This window comes from Falco rusticolus, chromosome 7 (genome assembly GCF_015220075.1).
Source record: "Falco rusticolus isolate bFalRus1 chromosome 7, bFalRus1.pri, whole genome shotgun sequence".
Taxonomy (NCBI): Eukaryota; Metazoa; Chordata; class Aves; order Falconiformes; family Falconidae; genus Falco; species Falco rusticolus.
The window spans coordinates 51,172,969-51,190,655 of NC_051193.1; the positions used below are offsets into that span (position 1 = coordinate 51,172,969).

Below are 17,687 nucleotides of genomic sequence, written 5' to 3' on the forward strand. Positions count from 1 at the left end.
TCTGGCCTTAAAACATTCATACAACTCAGTAGTGCATGGGCAAGACTCTTCTTGAGAAGAGCTCCTGGTAACCAGTATTCCATTTTTCAACAATAACAATGTTATACTTTTAAGGGACGGAAGAAAAAAGAAAAAGATGTTTCCCTGATAAAAAGTGATTTGCTCTATCAAAAAAACCTACAAAAGCAGCTCACACAACGGTAGTGTGAACAATTCTGGAGAGAGGGAGGAAAAAAGAAAACAAAAGCTCACAGGACACTTAACAGCAGAAACCATTAAGCAACCTGAATACAGGTATCTCTACAGGATCCCATTACATTTTGTCTTCTGCATTTTTGGAAGGAAAACTACACAGAACAGGTAATTACATGGACTAACAAAGCCTGGTTGATACATTCAAATCTCTCTCTCATATCTGACCAGATTTGATGTATAAGAATACATACACTCCAGATTAAGTTTCTCCCATGCAATTGCATTAATCACACAGTTTTCCTGGTGACTAATAATATCCTTGTGCGTGCTGCAGCTCTTGACACCACTGGGACTTAATCTCACCCCCACCCAGTAGTCCGCTTTTACAAAGTTTGATGGACTCTAGGTGTGCTTACAGGGCTCGAACAAAAGCCATCAAATTCAAAATATACAGAAGGATGGGGAAAAGGAACAAGCATTAGAGAGAACACACACGTAGACACATACAGAGCCTTACCACACAAGTTGGTTTCCATAGGAAATCAAAAACTTTTGAGAGCAACCTTGCCTCAGACCTGTTATCAGAAATCTAGGATACAGCAACTGCAGTCTCAGAAGTGACAGCCATGCCACACAGATACTCAAGCTAGCTCTGAGCTAAAGAACACTATCCACACATTTGCTAGAACTAGGCAAAAAAACAAAATGGAAAAACTCCAAGGGTGACAATGTGAGGCACACTGGCTGCTGACACCGTGCCCTGTGAGAATCAGAGACGTTCTCTGAAGTAGAGCCAGGCAGTACTTACATTAACTTTTGAACACAATTCATCCTGAACAAGAGAACTCACACTAGATTAAAATCTAAGACCATTAAAATATATTTTAAAGTATTCCTTTAAATCTGGATTAATACAGTTCCTACATATTTCATTTTACTCGTTTTTTGTGCAGTCTGTTTTATTCTTTCTGCAATTTTATAGACCATGTCGTTCTCCATTGCTACAGGTCAACATGCGTAAGAGGTCACTAAGATAGGGATGTCTAGCAGGCAATTAAAATCCAAAGCAATTTATTCCACTATTTCTTTAATTTGTAGCATGCCAGCTATTATGCCGCCACCATTGATCAGCTGACCTTTGAGGTAAACCCACTGGACTAACACAAGAACCAGAAACACAAAGCCACATTAGCACAATGCTGTTGCCAAGCTCAGTAAGCCCCACTGAAGAGGGAGGCTAGTTAGCTCATATGCAATGCTACATGCTACCACCATTAAATGCTATCTGGATGCAAGCTACAAACTCAGCAGTGCTGCATTGTGCCATGTAGGCACTGTCAGCTAAAGCTATAATAAGGCCAGGGCACAGGTTTGAGCACTAATCCGTAACTGTTTTTGTTAAAGTTTGCTAGCAGACACTGATGTACAGGAGATCCCATGAGACTAGGGACTGTCCCCAATGAACAGCAGGAGTTTGAGCTGTGCAGAGCCACTCTTTGGAGCAGAAGGCAGGCCACAGACAAGCGTGGATGAAGCCACTAGATTCCTCGAAGCTGACTCAAGAGTTTCCAGCTCAGCTTTACAGCTAGTTACTGAACAAATTCGTCCCTAGCAAGATGATATCTAAAGCCCAAGGCAGCTTCTGCTCTGAACACTGTTACAGATTTCTCATGTGCATGGGTTTTTTTGGCTTGCTCAAGGGCATCTGCATCGCCTTACTTCACAAAGTGTACTAATGAATGAATACCAGGCACTGATATTACAGTAATGTCACATCAAAATAAATGTCATTAATACCTACAAATAAGTGAAATCGAGTGCACTCAAGGCAGAGCAGCAAATTATCACACAACTATGCTACACCACATTAGCTATGTACATGTTTCCATATTTTTGTTTCCAAATTTCCATTTCCAAAGATATCAGGTTAGGGCTCTGGGCATTTCCAGTCCATGAAAGTACAGACAAAAGTATAAAATACTTACCTATTGTCAACATTTTAATTATCCTGCTTGACACACTTCCCCGCCCTGCCCGCACGCACACACACACCGCCACTATCAAGTCAGTAGTACTGTCTAGAAGTCTAAAACTAAGCTGGGAGGTATAAGGAAATCAAACTTCATCCCAAAAGTAATTGTTCCTGCTACCAGCAGAAACATTTTACAGAACCTTCCCCACACACACCCCTTCTTTCCCAGCAGCCTTTCAGATGCAGAAAAGAAGCAGATCAGATCACACTAACTTTACCAGATGAAACAGCCTTCTCCTCACATGTAATCATGAGACTGGGAAAACTGGTTTTGTTTACAAGACAAGAAACCCCCCCAAAAAAGAGCATATTCTCAAAGCTGTATATTTCTATTAGAACAGTCCCTCCCTGCTGCAGCCAGGTCTTTGATCTTCTAGTGTCTCAGAGAAAAGAGGTGACTGAGACCAGATGACGTATTCCCAAGGGACAGCTATGTCTCAAGGGGCACATTGTAAGCTCTTCTCAACTATCTTCTGGGGAAGAGTCAAACAACTTTTCAGTACAACTATTCAGTGACATAATGACAGCTCAGTTTCACAAGTAGTTCTATTAATATTGCATATGTTAATCTTAATGACATTCCGCACTAATTAGCATGGTTATAAACTGAACAGCAGTGGCACTTCAATAGCATCCTAAGTCTTCAGTTCCAAATTCTAAACACGGGGACAACACAACACATTGCCTTGAAACTCAGCGTGCCAGTACTCAAGTGACTAACCTACCTGAAGTTTCCATATATTTCAAGAGCTTCTGGCATCTCAGCTAAGTATTAAGGGGATAACAAAGAAGGGTTACAGCAACAAGATAACTACTGCTATCAACAGTTTTAAGTCAGAAACTCAGTGTAAACAGAACAGTCACTCAGCACTAACACAAGATTCAAAAAGAAAAACCCACCACCTTTAGAAAGGCTGTTTTTCTACCTGGCAAAATTGCTTTGAACTTCTAACATGGAAAGGTTTTTGTACTACCTTTATCAGCAACAAGAAAATAGTGTAATGCAGAAACCAACCACTATTTGAAGGTATTTTGTACTATACTACGCATACAATTACTTCATTTTCAAAAGTCCTATTAAACAGTAACATTAAACAACTTTACCTGCAAGCACGTAACACCCACATACTGTCAACAGAGCCAAGAGGTTTTATTGCCACCTGTAAAATGTTACTGAAATTGGGCAGCACTGTTCTACAAGCCCTTTCCTTTCCCCATGTAAAAAAGTGAGTATGAAAGACCACACAATGAGGTATGCTGTCTATACTACCCTTACATAACCTGTTTGTTACAAGCAATAAAGTTCTAATTTGTAGCTAAATTTCAAGTAAGAATTGATTCTAGCCATGTTGTCTGACAATACCTGGAAAAAAAGCTAGTCATTCTGGAGAAAAACAGGATTCAAATTTAAGAAACTGGTCGCAATTCTATGCATTTAACTTCACCTTTACAGAGTTGTGCCAGTTCTTCTGCCACCTCCCTAGAAAAGAAGAGTCCAAAGATCTCTAAGTTATAAGAGGAAAAAGAGGGAGGGAGAGGGAGAAACAGAAACAGAAGATAGGATTCACTTGTTCATACGGTTTCAGCTACAACATTTAAACAGTACTGAAAAAGCAATTTTTTGAATTGTGTTATCTAACAAAAAGTAAGTATCAGTCATGCTTATTCTGAGCATCTTAATGCCATGACAAATAGAAGCTCATTGTTCTGCCAAAAATTTTAGTCCTCCACATCAGAAAAACTGACGGCTGTAAGGCAAACACTACAATCACTTACAATTCCCCCTCATCTGAACTCAACTTTTTCTGTCTAAACAGTCAATGATCTAACAACTCATATTGTTATTACCCTCTGCAGCTTCCATATGTTCACAACACTACCTTCCAACACCATTTCAAATGACCGAAGTGCTACTTTATTTAGATCTGTCTACCAGCTTTCTATTTCATCAATATTTCTTCAAGTTTGACCCTTGTTAAGTCTAATCACCTCTTGCTATTACACAACTGAAAGATGAAATGAGGATTTTTATCTACAAATTCCTTCTTTAACTACTCCTTAATTTCCCTCCTTAAATCAGTTTGTGAGGCCTGTCTTATTTAGCCCTAAGTCACTTAATCCCCTGCCTCAAGAACCTGAAGAAACCTGTCACCTAACATTAGACTGCATCATACTTGGGAATATTTGGCAACTACTATAATTTGCTTTTGGGTTTTTTTGGGGTTTTTTTTGTTTGTTTGGGGTTTTTTTGCTTTTAAGCAAATTGCAGGTTTCTAAAAAATAAGGAACAGCACAAGTCTCTCCCTCCACCAGCACTTCAGACATTTTATTTCTGGGCATTCTGTACTTTTACAAGAGGCAATGTTTACCTCACATATGATTATTTTTCATGTGGCCAGCTGTGTATAACTGCTAAGTCGTTCTAAATTAAACTGACTGTTCCCCGCACCCCAATTTGCAGAAGAGATGCATTATATCTCTTAGTTAAAGAGCACATTCACAACATTTGCATTCTTGCCCTTGGCAGGCACAAAGCTGTTGGCAGTTTGAGGTAAGTCATTACACTTAAGATGCAAGAGATACTTCAGCAATACAAGAATGGAAAACGTCAGTTCAACTGCTCAGGTATGTAAGCACTGACTTACATACTGAAAAATTGAGATTTAATGATGCCAGCAATCAGCACATAATGACTAACTTCTGTTAAAATAACAGTGATGAGCACCCTTTGCAACATTTAATTACTGCTTATTATCATACCTTTGTTTTACTGGAGATGTGCTTTAAATTACCAACAAATTTGAAAGTCTTTACTGCATCAACACTACATATACAAGTGATTAAATCTGGAATATACACCACACTGTCACATGTTCATACCCAATTCTAATGCTGCTGTTTGGAGACAGAATAACCTCTTGTTCTCAAATGTTATCTGGCATATTAATTAACCTTCAATTTTTTTCTGGCTGAAAAGAGAAGTAAAATAGTACAAGTTTAAATTTTAAAGAAGCCCTGACAGTTTTAACACATGGTAAAAAAAACCACCTATGTAGCTCTGCAGATCTGCTGGCTTTGCCTAAATAGGGACACAATTGTACAATAAGGCACGAATTAACTTACAACTCTCTAATTATTCCATAAAGCAGAAGCATCTGTGGCAGGCAGTGCTCCAGAGTACCACAACCATTCATATCACTGCACAGACCTGCCCTAAAAACCCATAGAACTAAAAATCCTAAAAAGGCCTTTTAAATTTCAAATTAATGGCATGTTTTAAGACTATATTAGCATTTTCCTTTTGTTAATATAAACAAAGGCATCCTAATAAAGATTCTCCTACCATCTCTCTGTATGACAATGCAATAAACAATACTAGATTTGGGACATCATAGGAATTTCCAGAGTTATGTCAAGTACAAGTCAATGACTACCCTGCAAGATGCTGCTGAACTCAATGGGGGGAAGGTTAAAAAACCCTGACTTTGTCAGCACTGCCTTCTTCAAAGACTGCAAAAGAAGGGCAAAAAGAAGGGAAGGAGCGAAGAAAAAGAAACATCCAAGGAAAGGACAAACTATGTAAATAGCCTTTACACATAAGTATCTCCCTTCTTTTCTCACTTCTTAATGTTTGCTTTAGCAAAAGCTGCGGGAAAGCATCAGGTTTCACTCTATTCCAGTTGCTGTATAATCGATACAAGTGCAGTCTATTGAACTATTTTATTCTGATTCACACAACAAGCTGCTAAACACATTTGCAAAATAGACTCTGAGTGCCAGTATCATGTCATTCATAAAGATAGGTTTATTTTCAAAGCATGAGAAAATTGAACTATAACTTTCTTCTGCACTATTATACAGCCCTTCTGCATGGACTGAAAGCATAAAATCTGACCAGCCCTTCCAATTTGAAAAGAAAATACAGTGGTGGAAGTCTCAACCACCGCCAATAGAGGCCAGGAAGACGCACCAAGATTTATTTGGTGGGGTCTAGTTCTATCTGACTTGACATATGCAATATTCCCAAAATAGTATCAAACGTTGTTAGTTTTTAAAATGTTGTAAATGAAGAGAAAAGGTTCGTCCACAAAAAGAAGAGATCTTTAAATAGTTCAGAGGTAAGAACTGTAACTACTTTTGTGTAATAGTAACGCTCTTAAGCCTGCAGAGTTTGAGTTTCATCATCCATTGTCTCTTTTTTGTTTTTAAAGATGCAGGCAAACTCCTGTTACACTTCAGAAACATGAAACACAAACAAAAGTCTGATTTTCACCAGTTTCTTCAGCAAGAGCAAATTTGTGCTCTGGCCCTGTCAAAATCCAAACATTCAAGATGTAAGCATTTGCTCTTACATAGGCCTCTTGAAGGAAAAAAAATATGCACACATACATACACCTTTCTTGCATGCCCACAAATAAAGGAAATTGGGTTTCCTGCTGCAGGTTTGCAACCTGAGAACCAACAGCAGGAAGCCATGATAAGCTGACACCAGCGGTAGTGCTGCTACCCAAGCAGAAGACATGAAATGGGCTGCATACCAAAGTAAAACTGTTTCCCATTAGTTTAAAAAAAAAAAAATATCACTACAAGGATGGTCTTGATTTTTAGAAGTAGTTTAACCTATATCTGCATTGGCATTTCAAACAGTAGTGCCCTTTGAGATGGCCCTCCAGCTACCACCAGCCAGCAGCCTGCAGAGACCAGACCAGGTTAACCCAGGAGTCCAGCCTCCTCCTCCCAGCAGGGCTGACTTCCACATTGCGTCAAACTGCTTAGGGCTTTGTCCTGCCAAGCCTGCGAAGTCTCCAAGGATGGAGATTCACTAGTGACTCTGGGGTGGTCTGTTCAATGTTCAGCCACCCTCATAATGATTTATTTCAATTTTTGTAGTCATCTTGCTGTGCATAAACTGGACTTCTCCTCGAGGAAACCAACCTAAAAATCTGTCCCCAGAAGCTCACCAAATGTGGCCCAACCCTTAATGGTCATGACAGTACAAACTGATGAACCACACCTGTGTTGGGGCCATCCAACTTCAGAGATCAGACTAGGTTCTGTCTTAAGTAAAATTACTAAAATACTAAGTATTGATCTGGGAGACTCACCACCCGCACCTTCAGCCAGAGATCTACTTCTGCTCTGCCAAATTACCTGCTACTGTAAGACTGAGTGACAAAGCCACACACAAAAACAGCAATTTGGAAATCAGATGAAGGAGCACTCTTTGACCAAAAAGGAGAAAAAAAGCTATAAACCAGAGAATTACAATCTCACTTGCAAAACACCAATCGTCAAGAATCTGCACCAAATACTTCATATGACAGTATGAAGCACAGCTATGATTTTGAGTATGAGGTATGCTTATTATAAGGCCAAAAAATCCACACAATATGAAAATAAAATTCAGCCATTTCAAAAAGTCCCAAAAGCAATGTAAAAATGTTCTTGGGGCTAGGCGACTTTTGGTCACATTGAAAAATCTATGTCTTTAACAAGTATTTGTTAACTCTTTAGAAAAGCTGTCTATTACCACCAACAAGGAAACCCAAGATATCCATCAGAGCTGCTGACATGAACTGGCATACAGAAAGTTCTGCTACTACAGCAGTTGTTTTACAGACATTATCTGCCACTAATAAAAAAAGTTCTGTATTAATCCTACTTCACATCACATCAACATACAATAAGCTTGCCATTTGAATTCAAAGGTCAAAAAATTTATTTTACAACACCATCAGTGAAATCCACTGTGACTCAAGAAATTCAGAGAACAGAGCCATGCTACAAAAGCAGCCCTTGGCACCTCCTGGAACCCCACGATCCACCACAGAGACAGGCAGCAAGGCATGCTACAGAGTGAAGGAAGATGCTTGGCAATTTCCCCCACCTGGAAAAGAAAGTATTAATAGTCACAAAATACTACCAGTCAAGTATATTAAACATAACTAAGTCTCCCAAGGAGACTTAACAGACATCTTTTCTCCAGGTTATGCTCAACTTCTGACCTGTGCTTTCTAGCACCCTGAAATAAGAGCCTGTCTTCTGCTGATTTGGGCTAGTTTAGGTTTAGCTGTAACACCATCAATTAGGAAAAAGAAGATATATTTCAAGGTTAGCTTGAAATGTTTTCACTAAGCTAAAAGTCCATGTTAATGCACAAGTTCAACATCAGCATGTTTCTCTCATAGTTGCAGCAAAAACCAGTCTCTCCAAGGTCTAAATGAGTAATTTGAGGTTAAAAAAAAATTACCTCAAAAGGTAAACAAACAACAAAAATTGAAACTGAAAAAAACACCACCAAAAATAAAAACTGAAGGTAAACCATAAGGAATCACGATGAACAACCCAACTTAAACTATATGCCAGTAGTTTATTTAAATTTTTAGAATTTATCAAATAAAACTTGGTCTTCAAAAAGCATTCTACTAATCTTTAGTAATATCCACCTGAAGAAAGCATTCCTCCCTTCCTACAGAGCCTGAGACTGAAGGCAAAAGACTCTTCCTTCTGTGTCATCTTTTTAAATAACCCACATTCAGAAAAGTTCTATACAGTCTTACATTTTTCAGGAACTTGATCTCCCTCTTCAAAACAGACATCTATCCACTGTGCATGGAACAAAAGCTACTACTATTGCAGCATCTGACATGAGATTAAGTAGTATGAGAAGATGAAGCCACAATTATTTTTCATCGCACTAATCAAACAGGGGTTTGCAAGAGAGGATCCACTTACAGACTCAGACCTTTGAAACAACACAGGAATACTCAGTTAGCAATCATACAATTTTCTAGCTATCAAGATTATGGAAAGTGTTATGTCGCCACATTCAAATGAAATGCTCTTTAAAACATCCTGCCATAAAGAAAACAAAGACTTGTAAATGCTTATTCTCACTTAACACTTAACATAAAAGACATGTGGCAGAATCTAAATCAAACAACCCACCCAGCAAACTGGTGCCACAGAATTAAAAAATAAAAGACTGAGACAATGACATAATTCAGCTTTACATATGCAAAGACAGACATCTAAAACCATTTTATCTGCTGATTCATGTTCAAAAACAGTTAAATAACCAAGCAATTCTACGTCTCTGCAACTCCTCAAGGGTTTTCCAAAGTTCAGAGTGCAAAACTACTATCAAAGTTAACATGGAAACTGCTACAGCAACTGTGTTAGCCTTGCCCTGCCAGCTGGGTAAGGATTAGAAATCAGAATTACTCAAAAGCACATTATTGTCACTCAGCCTCACCAATGGCCATATTCTGTAGGTTTACAACTCTGCCTTCAGTTAACCATTGCTGGTAAGGTTCCAATCCCAGAAAACATTGATTGCCTTTCATTAAATAGAGAATATCTCAACTCTGACAGACCCATAAAACCCTACTTTATAAGCCTCCAGCTTGAGAGTCCTCATTCAAATGTTAAACTGAACTCAGTGAAATAAAAAGCTTAGACTACTTAAAAGTTGCTGTTTAGAGGGATATAATTGAAAGCAAGTCACTGAAGTCACATCCCCTGGAAAAATAAAACACAGAACAATATAACATTTTTTCCCCGCCTGGTTCACAGCAAGATACTTAACATACAATTAATTTTACATGCCAAATCAACAAAAGTCTAACCTAGCAGATTTTAGAAGATACACATTTCCACCGACAAAAAAAATAAGTAACTGCACTTACTATTGCTATATTTGTCATAGCTTACTAACAAGAAGTTTTTATTTTAATTTTAACTTTAAGAAATTGGGTGTCAGAATAAATGAATAAAATAAAAATTTAAAAAATGGATAAGGAAGTAAAGCAATGATATAAAAAGATATTAACAGATAATTAAATCATGTCTTATTGACTTTTCAAATATTTTAAGGAGCTGCTGAAGAATAAAAGGAATCTGCCTGAAACTAAGAAAGCCAAGGAAACAACAGACCAAAATTGTTTGCCAACTAGCCAACACACAGAGTCAATGAAATAAATCTAAACCTCTGAAAATGTCCACATTAGGGAAACCAACTTGTGTGACTGAAATTTTGATGAAGGCAGCAGCTCTGCTTCTTTACCCCAGTAGGGTATCCAGGATTTCTAACCAGTAGCAGCAAGAACTCAATAGCTTGCAGCAACCCCCTCACTGAAGGGATTAAACTGCTGATATGGAGAAAACTGTTCCTTTTTTTTTTCCTCTACAATAGACATGCTATAGGACAAAACAGGCAGAGGAACAGCAAAGAAATTCAGTTAAGCCTCAACCCCTTCTCTTACTAGCTCACCTATCATTTTCCCAACGTTATTTCCAAAATGATGCTATTTAACTGGAAGAACGTGACATTACTAAAATTCAAAATAACTAGTAGGAGTATTTTATGTTCCTACAACAAAGTTTTGTTCTCCTATCTTAGAAATAAAAAAAAAATCTGTTCATAGCAGCAGAATTAATAATTCTGAAATAGGCATTTCAAAGTATTAATTTGAGACATTTACAAAACCAAGAGGACAGAAATAGCTATGTATGAACAAAACGATCGAAGCAGCAGCAGAATGCTTATAAGCATAACGAAAAAAAAATCTCCTTGAAAACCTAGGGGTTTTCAATCAATCAACCAATCATATATTTCATTATAGCAAAAATAATTATGAACGTCACGTCCCTATATCAAGTTTTTACTCCCAACACTTTCACATTTCTGTGTCGGTGCCTACCTCTACACCTGCTAGCCTTTTAAATCAAGCAACTTTCTGCAGCCCTACAGTAGTTGGAGTTGACATCCCATTTTGCTTCTGACTTTATGATCTAGGAGGTTCTACGAACCACAACTGAAAGTATGTCTATCCCAAGTAGCAATGTTAAACCTAAGCATTTTATTAGCATCAGTAATACCTTCTTAATATGCTGTTGAGCAACTGAGTGCACATCCTTTAATCAACCAGCCATAAATAGTTAAAAAAGGGGGTGGAGGGGGGGAATCTTCTGTCCCTACTTATCCATCAATAAAGAGGAGACATAGTATTTACATAAAGCGTTCAACCATGAAACGTTTCTTTGTAGCTTTACCTAAATAGAACACATGTGTTTTTTTAACTGAGGAAAAAACAAATCTGAAGTTCCCACACTGTTTCTGGATTAATAACTGGTATGGCATCTGATGGCCTAAGGCATAAAAGCCTTGACAGTGAAGCACAACCCACAGATCTCTCTACGATTACAACTGCCACAAACTTCTGACTTAGTACTTTCACCTGTATCTCCCACCACTTCAGCTGAAGTGGAACGGAGGCCAGCCCAGCAATGCCTTCCAAATAAATAACCACCAGAATTTCCACCAGAGAAAATGCAGATGCTTATTATGCAGTTAGTACTTGCAGTGACAACAGGCAAAAAGTGGGGCAGAAAGACTTTCTCTTTTACAAAACTGGCTTATGCCGTAAATTAAGGGAAGCTAATGCATAATTCCCATAGGTAGCAAGCAAAAAAAAACCCGCTCAAAACTCCATTATGAAAGGACTGCTTTCTAAAGAAAACACCAATCTTGGTTCATCCATACAGATCTGGAACCTAATGAAACTTGACACCTTTACTCTGAAAACAAATTTGCATTGTATTATCAACTATGGCTCTGTGCTCACGGATACACTTCATTCCAGCAGCACGCAGTAACGGGTTTGTTAAAGCAGCATCACTAAGATCTTTTTTTTAAGAGCGATTTTGCAGGAAAATTTTTTAAAGCAATTTTGTAAGCAGTTATAAAAACAAAAAAAAAAGACCCTGTACTCTCCTTTGGGTAAAAACATGCCTCCTCCATCTAGAGCATACAGATGTTGTGGCCAAGGTTATACAAGGAGATTTTCATTAAGTTGAGCAATTCCCATTTTGTATCACTGCTTTACCAGGCACAAATGGGTGAATTCCTCATTGAACCAACTGAAGCTGCATCACAGTTATTCAGTGCAAACAGTACAGTTATTTTTAAATATAAGCACGAGCACATTAACATGAAGATTTCGTGCAATATAAAATGGGGGAAGAGCAAACAAACTCAGCTTAGGAAGGTCATCCCCTTCTCATCTACCTTTCCTTGCTTCTCCATCTCCTCCTCCCTCCCCATAAGATCCAGCTTAAGGCATTCCCTGTTTTTTCCACTTTTCCAAGATCCCAGTGAAGAAACCAACCATCCGCAAATATTCTGCTCCTCCACCCCCTCTCACGAGCCGGGCATTCAGAACATCCCCACCGGCGCTGCCTCCAAATTACTTAACTGTTACCATCGCTGTGGTCTCAGCGCCGGCTCAGAACACAACCAGCGCGACTACACCCTCGCTGACTATAAAAAGTCAAGAAAGAAAAAAAAAAAAAAAAAAGAGCTTAAGTGCAACTTACAGCGCCCAACAAGAAACAAGTTGTTTATTGAGCCTTGAAGGCGAGCAGCGCGCCGCTCCCGGGCCCGCGGGGAGCGCGCCCCCCGCCGCACGGCGCCCTCCGCCTCCGCAGGGACGGGCAGCGCGGGGAGCCGCCACCGCCGCCGAGCGGCACTGCGCCCGCGGAGCGGGCCGCGCCGCCGCCACTCACCGCCGCCTCCGTCCGCCCTCCCGCCGGGCGCCGGCCGCGCCGCTCCCGCTCGGAGCTGCCTTTCCTGAGGAGAAAGAGATACAAATCCGGAGAATAGCACCCGGCTCGGCTTGCTCCGGGGGCGCCCATGCCCGACCCGCCCCGGGACTGCCGGCCGGGCGGGAGACCACCCCGGGCTGCGGCTCGGCGGACTCCCGCCGCCCCGGGGGCGCACGGAGCGGACGTCCCCCGCCCGGCGGAGGAGTGCGGCTGCGGCGGCGGAGGGGCTCTGCGGGCCACTTTCGCCCGGGCCCCCAGCCTCGCCTCTGCCGACCCCGGCGCGGCGGCGGCGGCTGCCGGGCAGGGGGCCGCGCAGCCCCGGGGCTGGGGGCCGCTCTCCTCACGCACACCCACCCACGCCCCCTCGGTCAGCGGCGCGGCAGCTCCCCGCGTCTGGCTCCGCGGCAGGAAGGAGGGGGACGGCCCGCAGCCCGCCCCGGCACTCCCGCTCGCAACTCACCCAACAAAGTTGCCGCGGCGGCTGCCGGCGGCTCCGCTCGCCTCAGCTGGGCTGGGCTCTGCGCGGCGCTCCCCGCCCGCGCCCGGGATGAGCTCACCCCGCCGCCCGCTCCGCTCCGCCCGCCGCCGCCGCCGCAGCTCTCGCGAGAGGGGCTGCCCCACCGCCCGCGCTCCCGCGGCAAGGGGCGGGGGCGAGCGGCCCAGCGCGCGTTCCTATAGCAACGGCCAAGCGCCGGGCCTAGTAGGAGGCCGAGGCCTGCACCGAGCTCGTTCCGCTCCAGCCACCACCGCGCCGGGCACGGCCGCCCCGCCCCTCCCCGGCCCTCCCGCGGCGCGCGAGTTTCGAGGCGGGAGCCCAGGGGCGGCGGCACTGCCGCGGGGGGCGGCGGGGCTTCGCTCGGGGAACCCCCCACTGGCTCAAGGCGGCCCGGGGCCAAGGCCATGTGTGAGGAGGCTCCTTGGGGCATGCCCAAGGGCGCCTTAGTGTTGCACCTCTCAACTTTTTGCATAAAAATGCTCATTTTTCTTTTTTTTGCTGACACACAGGCAAAACCTTCCGGTACTATACAAATGTTATACACATTGAGCTCTTTTGCTGCCATTCAAATTAAATTGAATGCTCTCTCTAGATATCCTTCACAGATAACAAATTAGCAACAGGGGCAGGCGCATGAAAAATACTGAGCATACATCAACATCACCCCTTGTTCTGCAGGAACACTGCTCTGTTTTCAAAGGGCCAAAATTTTGAACAAAATCAGCTGTGGGTAACCCATTCTGGATGCTCTGCCTGTAGTTGTTCCTGTCCTTGGCTTAACAGAACATTAACAATCTCAGTTAAACCAATGTAAGTGAAGCTTTTTCCCTGAGCTGTCTCTGCAATTAGGACGCTCCAGAAAACATTTCTGATTTGGGCTGGCAACGTTCCAGCAGTGTGCAGCATGGTGATAGCGAGAGCAGCCAGGCTGCTTTGCCGACAAGATGTTAGCTTCACCCCCCGTTCGCTCCCCAGGAACGTCTGGACAGCAAAGACCAGCAAGACTTACATACCGATTCAAACACCTTGCCACCTTCTGAAGATGTTCCCAATGGAACTTCAGTACTGATGTTTAGATAGCACAGTGTTCAGTACTGTAAAAAAAAATGTGGGTGGATTTCCAGAGAGCAATCATTCTTATGGGTTCTCCAGCTTGAGATCATGATTCCTGCAGGTGTTATGGGGCTGTACAAGCATTCCCTATCTCATCTTGCTGAGTAGAAGGAAAGTTCTGGATGGATGAAGAACTGATCTCAGTGCTGATCTGGCATGGGAAAAAAAATTGGCAATCCAGAAAAACAAATAGGAATATTTTTGGTATTTGAACACATTTATCTTATATCACCCAGCTAAAGAGCTTGGTATATTTTACATAAATGAAAAAGGTTTTTAACAGCAGCTGTAGCCCCACTCTTACAAAGTGTAAAAGAGGCTTACAGTCCTCGGGTACACGCACACAACAGTGCTGGATGTGACTGCAGCGTCAGGAACAATGGCTCTGAATTTGACTTCATCAGAAGGATTTAGATAGTGAGGCTGTGGCTTGCAAACTCTTTAATGAGGTCAATGAGGCTAACACATTCCCAAACCGTTTCTATGATCTTTCTTCGTACATTGCTGATGTGTCAGATCATAAGATGAGGGAGACGTTCAGAAGGGTCACACAGGGAGGGAGAGGCTCCGACACCAAGCACCAGCCCAGCCTACGCGCTGAGATGAGGCTGCAGTGGAGGCTCACACCCTTGGCTGCAGTCCAGCACTGGAGCTGGCTCCTGCTCCCAGGCCCCTGCAGTCCCTCCCTGTATCCCAGGTCTAAGAGGTCACCCTCTGGTCGTGCAGGGGTCCTGGCACGGGGGCTGCTGGCAGAGGCACAGCCCAGCCGCTCTTCTCACCATGCTCCCCCGCGCATGATTAAGGGGGCAGCAGCACTCAGGAGCCATGCACGTTCTCACAGGTCTCCGGATATCCAGAATCGATTTATTTCCTTTATGTGGAAGTACAAACATTTTTGTGCCTTTATAATTAAGCAATAAATAACTAGGTTTGGGGGAGGGAGAGGAGGAGAACGTAGAGTTTATTTCCTGGCTATATAAGGAAGTCATCAGAACAGCTGATCTAGAATAAGAGGGATAAGAGGGGGTTTATTCCAAAATAATTACCTTGCCTCAATAACGCACAATTAATTCCAGAACAAAGGACCTCTCTTTCCTTTGATAGAGCACTCGCACATCGGCCTCTGCTTGACTAGCTGTTGCAGAATGAAGGGTGCACAGCTGGTGTTCCAGCCTGTTTCCCTGTGTAGACGATCACCAAGAACCCCAAGAATTTCTGAATGCCAACCCTTCTTCTGCTACTAATTTGCTGTGTTACCATAGACAAGTCACTTCATTTCTGTTTTAATATTCTCCTTTAAGCAGAAAGGGAAAATGATACAGCTATTTACCTCAGAGGAGTGAGGTGAGAGTAAATTAATTAACATTTATGTTGCTCTCTGAAGGTTTGGCTTTATGAAAGGGTAAGTAGTAGGATTGTTTCTGATTAAGGCTGGCCGGAGCTACTGGAAGCACAGAGAAAATTTGACTAAGAATCTGAGCTGCCCTGAAATAGAGTGCATAATTTATTCATTGATGAACAATTAACATGTGAGAGTTTGTATACAGCACACCCTTCCAAGAAGCTTATGATTTGGATATACAACACAGCAGAGAAATAGATGAAGTAATTCACACGGAGATGATTTCCTAGAGCCCAAGATCAGTGAGTTTCAGGATATGGAAAAGGTCCATATTCCCATTCGTGGCCCCAGATAGTCAGTATATGTGGGGAAAGTTTTAGGGTCTTAGAGTATTCTCTAGCGTTACCGGCTTGGTGGTTTTAGAGGACAGTCTTTAATACAGGTCATTTTGGTGATGCAGTTTATAGCACAAACAGTTATACTGACATAAGAAAAATATCAGTTTTGCTTTGGGGCACTGGGGAGCAGGAATAAGAGGCAACTTCCTTAGCCATCTTTGTCAGGGAAGTCAGTGTCTTGTGAACTATAACTTCTCTGTGGTTCCTTTCACTCACCAACAGACCTTTTCTGACATGAAGTAAATAGAAACACTCTCTGATTTCACCAGTTATAACTCTGTGCAACTTGTACAGTCATCTTTGAACTCTCCAAGGGACTTCACAGGCATTTTAAAGCAATCCTCTCTGCAGCTTACAAGAATTCACCCTGAAGTAATTCTGTTCCATTTAATTGGGCATACAGTATTTGAAGTCATTAAAACTCAAGATGAGAAATATACATTAGAAGTGGGGAAAATGTATTTTTTAATAAATGCAAAGAAATGTTTCTGACTTTGCTATATTTAACTTAGCAGAAATATTGAAGAATTTCTCTCAAAAAGGATTCAAAAAGAAAGTAAGTATGCAGGAGCATTTGCAACAAAGCAGCAGCATGGAAGAAAGTGTGTGAGTAAGCCTGAAGGCTGGTCCAAAGGAATTGTCAAGTAGGAAGTACAAATGATCAGTGTCAAGTACAACAGGCCAGAATTGTGACCTCTCAGCTGTAGGCTCTCAGAGGCATTCATCCACATTGCGGTTTCCTCCTGCTAAGCCTGTCTGTCCTGCTTTGCAGTCGGTAGGCTCTTTCTCATCATTTGCAAGGATCTGCATTATTCTTTTGCATTTCGGTGGACTGCCAAACCACTGTAATAGAGAGGCCCAGAAACTGTACTAGTGGGAGCCACTTAATACCCAGATGGCTATACAATCCTCAGAAAAGAAATTGCGAAACACATGCTCAGAACATGTCTCAAGCCTGCATTTATACAGGCACCAATGCACATAGACATTAACTTTATGAATCAAAAGGCTTTTCAATAGTAAAGGCACAATTAATAACCTTGACTAATGTAAAACAAACCAACCTGCATTTTATTTGGATGCACATCAGGATACTTAAGAATATTATTTTAGTGTTACCTTTTGGTTTTAATTCAGTACCTGGAATAAGGAAATACCTGGTTAGACCAATGCCCACTAAATCAGCATAATGCATCAAGTAGTCGTAGTACTACAGGCTTAGGAGAAAGTGCAAGAAGAGAGAAGGTAAATTAGAAATTTTCCTTGTCTGAGAAGAAGCTAATGAAAAGAAAGGACGTTTGTGGAGAGAGGGGTGGTTTTTTTCAAATTTTCAAGTGATATGATACAATGTCAGTGATCAAATCATTCTATTCAACCATTTAAACCCAACATAAGCACAATTCCAAAGTGCTCTTGTAGACTGTATTTAACACAAAACTCTCCTCTCATGCATTAAAAGATTGGGAGTGAAAAGTCAAACACTCAAAACTAACAAATGCCACATGC

General features: G+C 41.9%; 1 protein-coding gene across 9 annotated transcripts in view; it reads right to left on the reverse strand.

Annotated features, from left to right (window-relative positions):
• The window catches only part of SIPA1L1 (signal induced proliferation associated 1 like 1), a 220,839-nt gene extending 207,440 nt beyond the window's left edge, over window positions 1-13,399 (reverse strand). For 7 of the 9 annotated variants that reach the window (XM_037393753.1, XM_037393756.1, XM_037393758.1 and 4 more), the window contains exons 1-2: window positions 13,293-13,399; window positions 12,605-12,857 (exon numbers count right to left, since the gene is read on the reverse strand). The gene's annotated coding sequence lies outside the window, so the exon portion shown is untranslated. The remainder of the gene's footprint in view (window positions 1-12,604; window positions 12,858-13,292) is intronic. The other 2 variants (XM_037393750.1, XM_037393752.1) reach the window with 2 other exon arrangements.
• Window positions 13,400-17,687: the final 4,288 nt, after the last annotated feature.